The sequence below is a fragment of the Pinus tabuliformis genome, chromosome 3_1 (genome assembly GCF_031772625.1).
Source record: "Pinus tabuliformis cultivar Carrire ecotype Pingquan chromosome 3_1, CPIR1, whole genome shotgun sequence".
NCBI lineage: Eukaryota > Viridiplantae > Streptophyta > Pinopsida > Pinales > Pinaceae > Pinus > Pinus tabuliformis.
The window spans coordinates 557895949-557911426 of record NC_142301.1 but is presented as its reverse complement, the minus strand read 5'-3'; positions in this window follow the sequence as shown (position 1 = coordinate 557911426).

Sequence of the window (15478 nt, the reverse complement as noted above, 5' to 3'; positions counted from 1 at the left end):
CTCCGTGCTCAGGTTTTTTCACATGGCCCTATAGGCCCATCGAATCGTTGGCACACGCAGGTCCCAATGTATTTGTCTCGCCTGGTGAACCTTGTTTAGGACTCCATATAACTTATTGAATTCTTCCTCATGGAACATTTGTGGTGTGCGTTGTCTTTCCTGCTGCTATGTCCTGTTCCAATTTTGATCCTTAGTTTGGGGTGTGCTTGAGTGGGCTACACAACCCACATCTGTACCCATCGACACAGGTGGGCGCACAAGTTTTTCCATCCTTGCTGCCCAACTCTCGTTCAAAGCTGGGGGCTTCCAAACCATAAGCGCATCATCCTTTTACATCTGTGCAAGTCCTCAAAGTTTCCTTGATGTGTACCCCACCATCGTGTGGGTGTTGCGCGCAATGCCCATTTCAACGGATTGAACCGTTGCTATTCCGGTACTGCACTTTCAAATTTGCTCAGGAATTCATCCATCACTGTCAATCCATCATATGTCGATAGCTCTCTTGCCTCGGTTGTCACGCAGTGCAGTGATCTAACCATCATGTTGCAATTCAGAATTTTCACATCGTGCAACCGATTCTGCCAGCACTCTAATTCTTCGTTTGAATCCAAAGTGCAAGAGCTTTCGTGCTCCCACAAGATCCTCCCATCTGTAGTCGGATTCACCCAACCCTAGTCTCGCGTAGTTATATTGTAAATACAATCGAGATCATCATTGTTATCATCGTCACGCACTGGTTCAGTGTAGCCCGCTCCTTCAGCTAGGACAAATGGGACTACTGTGCGTAGTGACTTTTTCTCGAAGAACAATTTGCACTTCTTCAAGTTGATGACTCCATTCATATCAGTGGCCTAGTCTATTCCTAACAACGCGGGATAGGGATTGTTGTCATCACTTCAAAATCTGTCTATGCACTCGCGCCTTCAATATCAACTGTTATCCCCTCTAGCCTTCTCATGGGCAAAATCTTCTGTTGGTTCACCATTCATAACTGAATAGGGGACCATTGCAATGTAGTATTTCCCATGCGTTCCCATGTTTGCTTTGGTAATACATTCACGTCTGAACCCAGATATAGGATTACTTGATCCATTTCATACTCACCAATCTGTGCAGTCAACCTCATTTCCCTTCCAGTGCTCAATGCATGCTTCCCTAGTTCCGGATGACGCATGGTTCCCCTGACCCCGCGCACTTGGTGATCAATTCCTATAGTCATTTAACCACCTTGTTGTCACGCAACAATTTCATGCATGTATCCAAAAAGGTAATAAGCATTGAAGGATCCATTCTTGGCTCTAGTTGATCATTACTACCTGAAGTGGAGGCCTCCGCGAAGCTCTTCCTAGCTTCCATGAATGTCTCGTTTGCGCGTTCTAAGTCAAACTCGAGTTCCTTCACAGGAGCCTTGCGAACCCATGTACTTTCCTCTAACTGTTTCCCCATATCTTCTTCCATGGCCGTACCACTTCTGAGCATCATGTTTACATTCGAGTCTTCTTCACGTGGCTCAAACCTCATCATTTGTATATTCTGAGTCGGGGGAGGCTGGAATACCCCTTTTTCGCGCATATTTGTGATCAATGTAGGAAAATCTATTGTTTCACGATCAAACTGAGCACAATACATGCAGGATATCCTCGTCAGGTTGGTACAATCACAGGCATAGTGCCCTGGTCCTCTGCAATTGTAACAAATTAATTGTCCGTGGCCCCTTCCTGGTCCCATTCCACCTCGTCCTCGACCTCGCCCCTGAAATCCAGCACGCGCCATCCCCACATCTGGGTCGATGGGTTGCGTTCCGATCTACATCCTATAGGCTGGGGTCTGATCCATCATTAGCTTGTAACTGCAGCAAGTGCGCTCATCGTGGCCTACCGACCTGCAAAAATTACAAAACGATTACTGGGGTGTCTATGTATACTTCTGCAACAAATGATAATTATCCGTCATATGTTTCCCTCCTATTTGACAGATCACGCACCATAAAGTGGGTGTCACACTCGGCCCTGCCTGTGCCTCCGGTCTCAACGACATTGGCCCTCCTCTTGCCGAGTAGTTCGCGAACACTGGACAATGAACCTTGTCATTGCCCTGGCCCTTGCACTTTATGCACCATACTTCCTCGCGCACCTCTGGCTGCGGTTCCCTATCCTACTTCAAGCTTTTCATTTCCAAACATAGATTCTATAGTTGCGTGTGGATTTGTTGAACTCCCAACCCAGGGTCTTGTATTAGGTTCTCATGTAATCTCATTTCCATTTCCAACGCTTCAGAATGGGTGGAAAGTTTCTGTTGTGACAACGTCTTCCTCAAGTGCGATGTGAGAGATGCTACAAACCATGCATGATACTGTCCATCTGTCAATTTCATATTGGCTTCATGGATCGTACTCTTTAGACGTTGATCCAGATTGCAGGGAGTCTCACCCGGGAGCATCACAATTTCTTTAAACTTGATGATTGATTGTGCTTCAGAGTTTGGCCTACTAAATTCCCTGTTCAATGCATTCTGAATCTCTACTATCCCTGTGATTGGGTGGTTGTTAGAGTGCTTGATATACCATGTTAATGCGTGGTCCTATAGCGCACTCACCAATGTAGCCTTCTTAATATTGTTGTCTGTGACACCTTGTGCTTCCCATACTGCTCTTACCATGAACCAGAATTGGTCCAGATCCTCATTCCCTACTCCTCTGAATACTGGTAGTTTGATCACACTTGCCATACTAAATTGTGGAGGTGGCGGAGGTGGAGTGGGTGGAGATGGAGGTGAGGGAGGTGAAGCGAGTGGTGGGGTGGGTGGAAGGGGTAACCATTGAATGTGATGCCTTATCAAACTAACCGTGTTTCTCAGAGAGACCTTCATGAGCTCTTCCTCGCTCTCTCGCAAGGGTGAAATTAAGGGATTGTTTTCTAATTCTTCGCTGCTTTTGTAGCTTCTTCCGCTCTGCGTAGTCCCCAACATTAATGTATTCTCATGACCTTTTTTTCACACAATATCAATTTATCCAAGTATTCAAAGACTTAATATACTTACCTCGCAGTCCTTTAAGAAAGCGTCGTTCTGCTTCGCTGTAGCTCACGGTCAAGTGTACCGCAAACTCAGTGATAAATCCCCCTATTATCTGTTCGAGCCAATGGTCCACATCCCGCGCGATCTTATCTTATGATGCTTCTAGTCTGTGCACCAATTCCGTAGTCCACACTATCGGTTTGTCGAGCCTACACCTTCCTTGGCTATCAGCTAACTTCTTGATCCACTCATACAACTCAAAAGGAAAGGATGCAAATAAAATCTCATGGATTTCCGTATACATGTAGCGCTCTAACCACTTTTTCTCAAATACTTGCGGATTTTTATTTTCCTGCACTGCGAACTCATGAATCTTCTTATCCAACCAATCTTAAATTTCGTTCTTTGCTGGGTTCTAGTGGCACGACATCAGACATCCCTTATGCAGATCCTGGTCCTGACAATGGAACCATATGTTGGCTTAGTGGGGCCTGACCCAGGTTCAAAAGTGATTTAGCCAAGCAAATCCTGGTACTACTAGCCCTTTCGGCAACAGTTTGCGGAGCGCAGACTGAGGTCTCACCTGAAGTAGTATGGGAGGGTGCTAGAACCAGGTTTCCACACCCTGGGGATGTCTGATATGAGGTGATTGGTACGTGGTCCAACCTTCACACTTACTGTGCTACGCGCACCTACGGGCACCCCGCGCCCTATGATAATGTCTTTGTGCAGGTCTAGCCACAACACGACCCATGTTATTTACCCAAGTCTTCCTTAATTAGTCTCTGTTAGCTGATTACTTATTTTAAATTCACATATAAGCATTCATATGAGTATTCATCAAGTGCGTGCAATAAATAAAGAGAGTAAAAGTAAAGCATAACATTAAAAGATAGATTCAAAAACAAATGCACCGAGTAAACTTCTCTTCATTAACTTTCAATTCCAAGTAAAAACCTGACTCCACCATGTGCACTCAGCTGCAGGGGTCCACGCACTCAGTTACGCACTCTACTAGGCCTCTGCGCACTCAGCTGCAGAGCCTCTAACTACTACTATGACCCAGTACACTTTAGATTCCACTCTATGCTCTAACCATGCCTTCGCATCCCCATTTATTCTCTACCAATATAAGTTGTCTTTACACTTAGAGCCTTGCTCTATTTATACAATCCCATGGTCTGCGGACCATGGGTACACCGACACAACTTTACAATATTTTAGGGCGAAAAACCCTATGACTCATCCTAGAACTCGCGCTCCACGCCCGCAATTCGCGGAGTCTTGCAATACAATTGACCAAAACTTGGGCTTTGAGCCCCAAAACATGCTACGGGGGATCCCACGCCCAACATCTATCTACCTTTTGAGAGATAAGCATAAACAATTCTGTTGTAAGAGTGTTCCAGAATTGCTATAAGAGTGACTAGAATTTCTAGAAGATTGTGATCGACATAGAGAGAGGGGTCAGATTCTATGTTTTCCTTAGGGGGATGAAAAAATAAGTCTACCACACCACCATAAGCCACCATGCTCACCATTTTGTCACCTCTCCAATCAAAAATTCATCTTTGTCAATGAAAAACCCCCATTTTCACACTTTTTTCATTACTTTCATCACAACTAAGGTTTTGAATCTTTGTCCATAGATTGATAATGAATTATCAATGTTTTTGGAAGCATTATCTGAATGATATAATGTCGTGGAAGGGTTTTTTGTGACTGCTATAGGAAGAAATGCATTTATATAACAGTCTACAATTACCTCATCAGACATTAATTGAGAACACTAGAACGAAGAACCAATCATCATGAAGACATTGGAGAATCATTTCCTCAATTTTGTGTAGCTACAAGACCTCTGCAAAGATGACATAGGATCATTTTCCATCTCAACAAAAGCCTTTCATCCATGGTGGAACCTATATTTTCATCACATGAATCATGGAACTTCAATCATCAATGACAAGATTCCATCCAATGAAAAACCATTGATGAAAGTGACATTTTGTACCTCAAGGATAATTCCAACAACTTCATCAATGTTCCAATAGCCTCATGCAAGCATCAACAAGTCAATAATCAACAAGTCAATCATCAACTACAATACACACATAATAAGCATATGGGCAACAAAATTTTAGTGATGGATGTGAAGCAACAACAACAACAACAAAAACCCAGAACACCTCCAGATTCATTGTTATCAACAATAGGACCTTCAGCAAATTATCACATGCAGTTTTAGGATCATCTCTAGCAGCTTCAAAACCACCAAAGGCAGCTTCAACAGTCATATCAACAACCTCAATATCACCTTTAAAAGCACATCAAGGATAAGGCTCAAGTATGAAATACTCTAAACCTTTTCTATGAACTTATTTTAGCTTGAAAATCATTCCAAATGTATCAAGGAAAAGTCTTTTTATGGGAAAAATTAGTCGTCGAGCAACCTCAACTTTATCTAGCAATTAGCTTGACTTTTCCACCAAGATACCTACACGTGTGGGAGAGGAACAAGACAAAATCGAAGAGGACTTGAGAAATTTGGTTGTAATCATTTAGTGATGATGGAGGACAACAAGCTTGAAGGGCTAAGATAGGGCCAAATCAGTTAACAAAAACCACTCCGAGCTTATTTTACAGGTAATCAAAAAGGAGAAAAAATTTGAAAAAATAAAAGAAATAATAAAAAGATAAAAAGATAAAAATAAAAGAGGGACCCACCACCTCTCGACATGTACAGATAAGATTCTACAGGAAAGGACAAATTTCTACAGGAAGAACATAGCTACTACAAGAAGCACATAATTTATGCAAGAAGAATAGAGTTGCTACATGAAGGGAAAATTGCTATAGGAAGCTATCAGAGTGCTACAGGAAGACAAATTTTGTCAAGAACAACCATTATAGCCTTGACGAGCAAGGAAATATTCAAAGGAAACGATCAGGGTGCAAAAAAATATGCTATAGGTGAAAAAGGAAATGTTACAAGATGAATAAAAATTGCTACACGAAGGGACAAGAACAACTCAAGAGCAGGTAGAAGGTCTGCAAGGACTCCAAGAGCTCACTCCACAACCCAATATTGGATCCTATTACAAATTTATTACAAAAAGAGGTAGAACTCACTAGTGGATGTAAATTTAAAAATCCAAGGAAGTAGAGGATGTGGGTCTCATGCAGGAAAAAGTGTTATAAATGAGCAAGGAATTGAATGATTTAAGGCTAAGGGAGTTTCCCATGAAAGAGAAACTACAGTTAAAAAACAATAGGCTAAGGGAGTAGATACAAGAAAATTATGTACAACTTTCAATCATGGCAAGTTTTTCCATGAAATCCATCCATATCACATTTCTCTGAGCTAAGGAAGGAAATTGCATGAAAAGACATCTGAGGCATAATAAAACAACAAGAGAGAGAGAATTTGGATAGGTTGCTGAGAGGATGAGAAAAAGTTTTAATATGGGTGTTTGATGGGCCTCCAAATTAGACCCAAATTAAGGCCCATATAACCTTTCCTAGGAACATAAAGGATCTCTCCTTCTATACTCAATAATGTTTTTCTTGCTTTAATATATTCTTAGCAAGGTTTAGATATAATTCCATATTATGTGTCTAATATTATTTATTTTTGTAGAATATAGCGATAATATTGGCTATATTATGAAGATTTGGAGGATGAGATAATATAGGGACTTTCCCCCTTATACAGGAGGATGAACATTGGATTTTAAATGAACAAAATATCATGAAATTAATGACAAATTATGAAGCTCTACTGATTGAGAAAATCTAGGAATGTGTTATGTGTCATTTAATGTCAATTCCTAGCGTTGGGAGCTAGAGCCACTTTAGAGGGATTTTGGAGGGGAAAGTTGTCTCCTTTCAAGGAGAATGCTTCCTCATCATTTTTTATAAGTACCAATTCGAACTTTCCCCTAGAGGCATGTATTTCTTAGTCTTGTTGTAGAGAAAACATGTTGTTTAGGAACTCCACTTTCATTTCTAGATGGCATGTACTTGGATTTATTAAAATAATGAAGTTTGGTGCAATTTTTAGCTTCTAAAGCTTGGTTTCCTTCAAAGGGATTTGATTTTCCTTTGGCTTGGGTATCCCAGGAGCCCCAAGGCCCTCTTGTACCATTTCTTTATTTCCTTTGAATGTTTAATTCACTTGCTTCTCTTATTTCTACATTTACTATTCATGTTTGTTTTGTTGTAGTTCATATTAGTTGAATGATTGAAGTGAGTTTTTTTCCAAGTTAAATATAGAGTCAAAAGAATAATTCATCCATAGAACAAGTTTGAAAATTCATATTAATCATTGAGCTACTTGGATTGGTTTACTAGTTCACAAATCTAGAATTTTTTGAAGACCCTTGTAGCAAAATAGTAGTAATTTTTTGGTATTTTTTACAACGTGTTAATGAGCTTAATTTGAGTTCATTCTGCATGTATTGGGTGATAAAAACATTCAAGTTAATAAAAAAAATTACCCCATAGAATTCGTACGTGATTAGGTTATGCATCTGGTAGGTTAACTAGCTCACTAGTTCTTGAATTTCCAGTTTTTATAATAATTTTTTTCTATTTTTTAGCATGTGTTGATAGGGGCATTTTGTAGTGATTCCACTTACAATGGTCTCCTATTAAATCTTAATTAATAAAAAAATCAGTCCCATCTCATTTTCATTTGATTTTATTTGGCATTCGAAAAAGCTATATCGCTCCTTTAGCAATCGTGTCACTCTTGTAGAACTCCTATAACACATGTAAAATTCACCAGATCTACTCCAAAATATTAGAAACACCACTTAGGACTTTCCTTTTTATAAATTAGATTAGGCCTATTTCTTTTAGTTCATTCTCTTAGGCTTTCATTTATAATTTTTTTTCTTACATAGGATTAGTTTCTTTTCAAGGAAACTTTTCACATTTTTCAATTAGACTAATGATTCACATTATTGCAAATAGCACAAGGTTTACCTTATGCATACAGACAAGTACTTTTCATTCCTACAAGTATCATAACATTTACCTTCTTACAATTAAGATTAGCGTTTACATTTGAGCAAGTAACATTTCCATTTCTTGAAAATAGAGTAAGATTTCCATTTATGCAATTAGTTTAGGATTTCATTTCATGGCAATCACTGCATTACATCATATCAAAGAAAGAAGGACACATTGTATGTTGCACATATAGTCTCCATAACTCTTAATTTTGTATGAACCCTAGGTTGATAATCTAATTTAGTAGTGTTAGCAATTACAACATTCTTGTTGCAATACTGTGGCTCATAAGATATTTAACCTTTTATCTTGGTTACTCTTGAAACCTACCAGAGGTGTTTGAAATGTCATATCTTTTATTCTATTTCATAGTGTTGAAGTTAACATATAGATTGTTATGGTTACATGAATTTTATTTCATTTTTGTCTACTTTACTTGTTTTTAATTGCGTGTTTAAATCATTTACCAGAGGCCTTTCATATTCATATTTTGAATCTATATAATAAGATACAATCATGGCTAATTTAAATCTCTCTACAATTTGTTTGGCCATGCCATTGCAGTTTCACTTTGTAATGAAACTTTGAATAATTATTAAAGGGAGCCTTTATCTTTTTCCCTCTTCTTTAATTTTCTTACAATATTTGATATTTTATTTATCGTAGAAGATCATCTTGACACGAAGTGAAAGGCCTTTGTTTTACAGGTAAATTTATATAATTAATTTCTCTTTCCTAGTTTATTTCTTCTACATACTTGTCGTTAACAAAATTTTAACAAAATATCCTTTTCCTGAAATTTCTTCCCATACAGGTAGCCATAATGTCATACGAATGTGTATTCACCTTAGGGTTTAATATAAGGTTTTCTATTTTTATCTTTCAACTTATTTCATTCTATCTAGAGGTCGAGACTGCAACCTCTTGGTCTTTTACTATGTTGGAATCTACTATTCTTTTCCCTTAAGGCCCGAGGTATTCATAATCTGTGTTTGAGAAATTAACTTGGATATTTTGATAATGTCACTCCTGACATATGTTACTCATTAACAAAATTGTTCATCTTTGGAATGTTGTTATAAATTGCATAGGATTATAGCCTTTTTGAACTAAGTCCTTAATATACTTGGTGAATAATGAATTTGTGTTACTTTTACATATATGTATTCTATAGTTGTTAATTTTAATGTCCCAAAACTTTTCTCGAGCCAATAGTATACAATCTTATTGTGCATCACATTCACCTAGATCATTTTCCTATTTCGTATGTTATTTAATGGTTTTTGTGTATTTCATTATTTAGGTACAACGTCTTTTCCCTTAACTACTCACTGTTTATATTCAATTTATGAAAGCCTTTGCTAGTCTTAGCAAAGTCATTTTATGCATTAAGTTTTCTAATTTCGTTTTGCATAAACTTACTTTATGCATCTTAATTTAATATTTTTTGCTTTCGATTTAATAAAAATAGTTTACCTATCTTAATTTAACCTTATTAAAATCACAACTACTAACATGTATAACATGTCTTTCCATTTACTACTTAAATTTGGGTCTATATTAGAATTTGTTCATAACATTCACATATGTTAACGTTTTCCTCTCCTAATACATAAATAATGATAATGTTAAGATTTATGCTTCATACTACATAATTCATGATAATATGCTACATAGAAAATTTATTCCTATTAGATTTTCTCTATTCTATACCATTTCATGTAAATATTCAATACTTCTATTGTTTTCGTACAACTATAAACAACATAAAAGAAACAATCGTTATTCAATTCTAAATCTTGTCTATGATTAAATAGATAAAAATAATGTTAGAACTACTAACTTGATAGAAGAAATTTTATCCCTCGAAAATAAATGGAAAAGTACTTTCCTTGTTATGAAACCTGCTCACAAAAAGATAGAAAAGATAGATAAACTCCTTAGAAATAAGCCTCTTTGAGGGGGAAACCTCCTTTACATTACACAAATGAACAATTCTTGGATGATATAGTTGAAAAGGCTTCCTTTCTATATATAGGAGTCTAAGGGGTCATAATATAATCAGAGCCGACAGAACAATAATAATGTAAGGGCACAATAATAACAATAGTGGGCTTCTATGGGGCAGAATAATAAAAATATGGGGACTACATGGGCACAACAATATAATAAGGGGGTTGTACCAATAACAATAAGGGGTTACACTAGTAGTAAAGGGACCTAACATGCCCCTCTCCTTCAAAAAATGTTGTCCTCAATGCTTGAGTAGTTCTTGATGCTCCTATATAAAATTATTGTCCTCCCATGTGGAATCTTCAACTGGTAAGTTCTTCCATTTGATGAGATACTCTGAAAATGATTGATTTCGTAGCTGTTGGGCTCTTTCTTCTGTGACTGGTCCAGGCTCCAATATGATTTTTCCTTCCTCATCATGTTCTGGAAATATTGTTTGAACTGGGATCTTCTGCAACTTTTGAATGAGTGGCCACACTTCTTCATCCTTCTTCCATTCATACCTTGTTTCATTTATCCACTCTGGTTGGATAATAGAAATGGCGCACAACAATGCTTCCACATCCTCATCCTTTGTTGAGAGTGCATTTGCCACAACATTTTGCTTCCCTTTTTTGTAGATGATTTCAAATTCATAACCCAACATCTTTGTGACCCATTTTTGTTGCTCTTCAGAGGATAATCTTTGTTCTAAGAAGTATTTAATACTATCATGATCCGTTTTTACCTTGAAGTGTCTTCCCATAAGGTAAGGTTGCCATTTCTTAAGTGTATGTAGTATTGCCAACATTTCCTTCAAATAAATAAATTTATTGAGGGAAATTGTTTGTATGTATGTAACCATAAAAATACCCATTCACCTACATCAAAACTTCTTTCATTACGATGTTGATTTTCCTGTTGTTTCATTCGATTTTGCAGCAAAGTGGCATTACCCTTTAAAAGTTGGAGAACTTGTTGTTGATGCTCGATGGGATATTTCACTGCTTGAATCTTTTTCTTCTTGACATGACCTTCCATATTTAGAGTTTGAGGAGTGGTAATTTCTTCCAGTTCATTACAAGATATGTTCGAATTCATTTCTTTATGCTCTATGTGATCTTTCACTTCTTGAACATTTTTCTTCTTGATATGTCCTTCTATCTTGATAGTTTGAGGAGTGGTAATTCCGGCCATTGCATTACAAGATATGGTCAGATTCATTTCTTCTTTCTTGATGTGGTCTTTCACTTCTTGATCCTTTTCTTCATTAGGAGGCCTTTCTTGTAGCAACTTTGTCCCACCTTCCTTCAAACCTTCCATGTCTTTCTTCAAATCCTCCATGCCTTTCTTCCAATATGCTTTCATACTATTGATATTAACTTCCATGGCATAGATAATACTATTTATATTTTGCTTCTCTACAATATCATTTAACCTTATATTCAATTTTTGAAAGTCCTCAGTGTGCTTTTCCATTGAACCCTTTTGTTCAAGATTTATCAATTGGTTAAAGAAGGTGTTGCTCTTTGTATCCTCATAATGTGCTATAATTTCCTCCGTGAAAATTGACCATGTAACAAGTGGTTTACAAGAACAAATCCCTTTATACCATAAAAATTGATATTGTTCTAGATATGAAGATGAAATACATACCTTTTGTAACAGTGGTACACCATGTAGATCAAAATATTTCTCCATCTGTAGTATCCAATTTACCGGATCCTTGCCATCAAACTTCCTCATCTCGATTTTTCCTGATTTTAGGAGCTTGATCTTGAAACAATGGTAACATTGTAATTTCAGATCTCCAAGTTCTCAAATTTCTTCCTGCAGTATCTCTCGAAGTTCTATTTTTAACCCCACAATTCTGATCATAATTTCATTATCCAAGAAAGGGTTATGCCAAATCTCCCACAGTGACCTGATTATAGACTATTTCAGTAGAGCGAAATTGTACAACATGCCTCATGTCACTGTTTTGACATTTGGATCTGAAAAATATATACAAGAAACTACAGTCCGTCCTCTTTCTGTAAATACTTACTAAATTTCAGTTTGATGCTCAAAGAGACAGTTATGACAATTTTCCCATGGTGACCTGTTTGGAATGTAATTCGGGGGTGTACAAAAACCCTAAATTCCTTAGACTATATCTCCGAAAATATAGCGAGACAGGATCTAAAATTTGGAGCCGAGGTTCAAATTAACTTCTTCTCAAATGGGTTTTTGTTTTAGCTTCTGAAACTTTGTAGTGAAAGTGGTATAGAGAAAATTCGACGATGACCTGTTTTAGCTTAAATTCTCGATCTTGCAAAAACCCTCACTTCCTCAGATAATATCTCCGAAAATATAGCGAGAAAATATTTGAAATTTGGATCCACGGTTCAGCGTGACTTCTTCTCAAATGGGTTTTTTTTCGCTTTTGAAACATCACATAAAAAAAGTTATAGCCAAAATGCCACGATGACCTATTTGGAGCAGCAAAACCCTAGAATCCAAAGCTCCAATACCAAATGTTATGGAACCAACTCACAAAAAGATAGAAAAGATAGATAAACACCTTAGAAATAATCATCTTCGAAGGGACAACCTCCTTTACATTACACAAATGAACAATTCTTGGATGATACAATTGAAAAGACTTCCTTTCTATATAGAGGAGTCTAAGGGGTCATAATATAATCAGATCCGACCTAACGATAATAATGTAAGGGCACAATAATAATAGTAGTGGGCTTCTATGGGGCACAGTAATAACAATATGGGGACTACATGGGCACAAAAATATAAATAGGGGGTTGTATTAATAACAATAAGGGGTTACACTAGTAGTATAGGGACCTAACATTCCTCCTCCCAAACTTTACACAACAAACTACTTGCCCCCCCAAACAAAATGGATCTGTAATTATTCTCCCGCTCTATTCTTCCTTTCTTCTCTTGATTCTCTCCAATTATTCTCTCGGAATAATTGAGACAAAAGAAAATGAATTCTCAGATAATATCCATCTACCACTCCTTGGATGGTCATTAACTACCTCCACCTCACTGAATAGGTGGCAGGTATTTAATTACCCATTAATTAGATTTTCTTTCCCACTTCTGAAGAAAAATACATGTCTTCTAGGAAACCTAATATCATAATTATAGAATTGAATTTAATCATCCAAATTAGATGGCTAGGACTTACTCATTGACAATACCTTTTTCATAATTAAATTGCATCCTTTTTCCTCTTTCATCCATATATACCCAACCATTAGTTTCCTAGTTTTATCTTTATTCATAGAATAAAAACATAATTACAACTTTACAAATAGTTATTATCAACAAAATTACTAATAATTAAATGCTTATTTTTATTTTAATACAAAATAGTTAACCCGAAATTAAACTTATGCACATTTAATTACAATGAACTCATTAAGTCGAGGAATATCACCTCTACTTATCAGCCCATCTTGCCCAAGGGGAAACATCAAACTAACAATCTCTAGCAACATTGTAATGTAATTTCTATGCACAGACAATATGAAGGAATGAGCATAAGAAAGGCGTTGAAAGAGATAGAGCTGGTGATAGAAGATGGTTTTATTCTTCTCCTCTGACCCAATAGATATTACATTTATAAAAAGTGAGTATTCAATTAACAAAGGTATCATTATTAAAAGGAGTGTCAAAAGGCTAATTGCAGAAAATCAAAATGAAAAGAAAAGCATGATTTGAACTTAAACTCGAGTCTAACTATGGCATAAAATAAAGACTATTTTTTTTCATTTTCCTCACAAGGATTACAACCACGATTTTCAAGATAATCGACAACCTACAAAGACAAGTTTTTTCATATAAACTAGATTTGTAGAACAATGAACTAGTAAGTTGATCTAAGCACTCAAATGCCTAAGTTGATCAAGTGAAACTTTTATGGGGTGATTTTTCTTTATTAATTTGGATGTTCTTAGGATTCAATAAAAGTATATTCTACTCGAAAAATTCTCAAAAACATGTTTAAAATTGATCAGAAAATTTAGCAGAAATTTATTTCTAAAAGTAGTAAATTTAAAAAAACGAACTAGGAAGCCAATCTAAGTAACCAAATTCCTATGTTAATCAAGTGAAGAATTTGTGGTATGAATTTTGTTGTTAAATTGAATTATTTTATAATTATATCCAAGTTTAATTAACTTTACTTTATTATCATGTGCTAAAATTCAACAAAAAAATAATATTGTTTTGTTACATGAAACTTCCAGAAATTTGAAAATTGTGAGGTAGTAAACCAATCTAAATAGATGAATCATGAATATGAATTTTAAAAGATTTTTCTAAAGATGAATCATTCTCTTTTTTTGTAAATATGCACAAAAAAACTCACTTGAATCATTTAACCAATATAATTGAAAACAAATGAACCATGAATACTAAATGCAAAAATGAGAAATACAAGAACAAGAGGTGTAAGTGAACAAGAAATGCAATGAAGCAAATAAGCTATATAATACTGATTTGAGGCTCTTGGGATTTCCATGCCCAAGGATACTGCCAGTCATATGAGGAAACCAAGCCTTATAAGATGAAAATGAAATCAAGCATTATTATTAGAATCAGTTCAAGTACATCCCTATTAGAAATGAAAGTAGAACATCTAAATCATTATTTTCTCCGTAATAAAACTAAAAAATTCATGCCCCTAGTAGATAATTCAAAATGGTACTTATACAAATTGATAGGGAAGGATCCTACTTGAAAGTTGGTAACGTTTTGCTCTAGAATCACTCGAAAGGTTGATCTAGGTTCCAATGGTATGAACTTCACTAAATATTTATTTTTGGCTTCTCCTATAACAGGGAAGACATCCCTACATTTTCTCAATTAGTGGAGCTCTAGAATTCGTTCAATGATTTCATAATATATTATTTATTTATTGGTCCATCCTATAGAATCCTATGTCAAGGATCAAGTCCTTAAATCTTCTCCCTCTGCAAATCTTGAGAATTTACTCAATATTCTCTCAATATTATGAAAATAGATAATATTAAACACATAATAAGCAAGGAAAAATCAAATTTCCAAGAACCCATTAGGACTATGAATTAACTCTATAATTTTCAAGTAGGGGAGTTGAAAAAAGGTTTAAAAATGTTTACTAATTATCAAATGGGCCTTAAAATATATACAAATTAGAGGCCCATCATCTCCCCCCACTGGAGTTGTAGCTCACCCTTGAGGACGTCAAGCGTTTTCCTTCTCACTATCCTCCACTTACCTCTAATTATATGGTGTAATTGTCTACTTTGTATAATTCTCTTTCTACAGTGTTATATCCACATCCAATCCTTTCTACTCACCACACCATGACTCTAAGCAAAGGCTTAGTCAATGTGTCATTTACCACATCATATTTTTTGTTGTTTTAAAAAAATCAAATTGTTGAATTTACAGATTTCTTTCT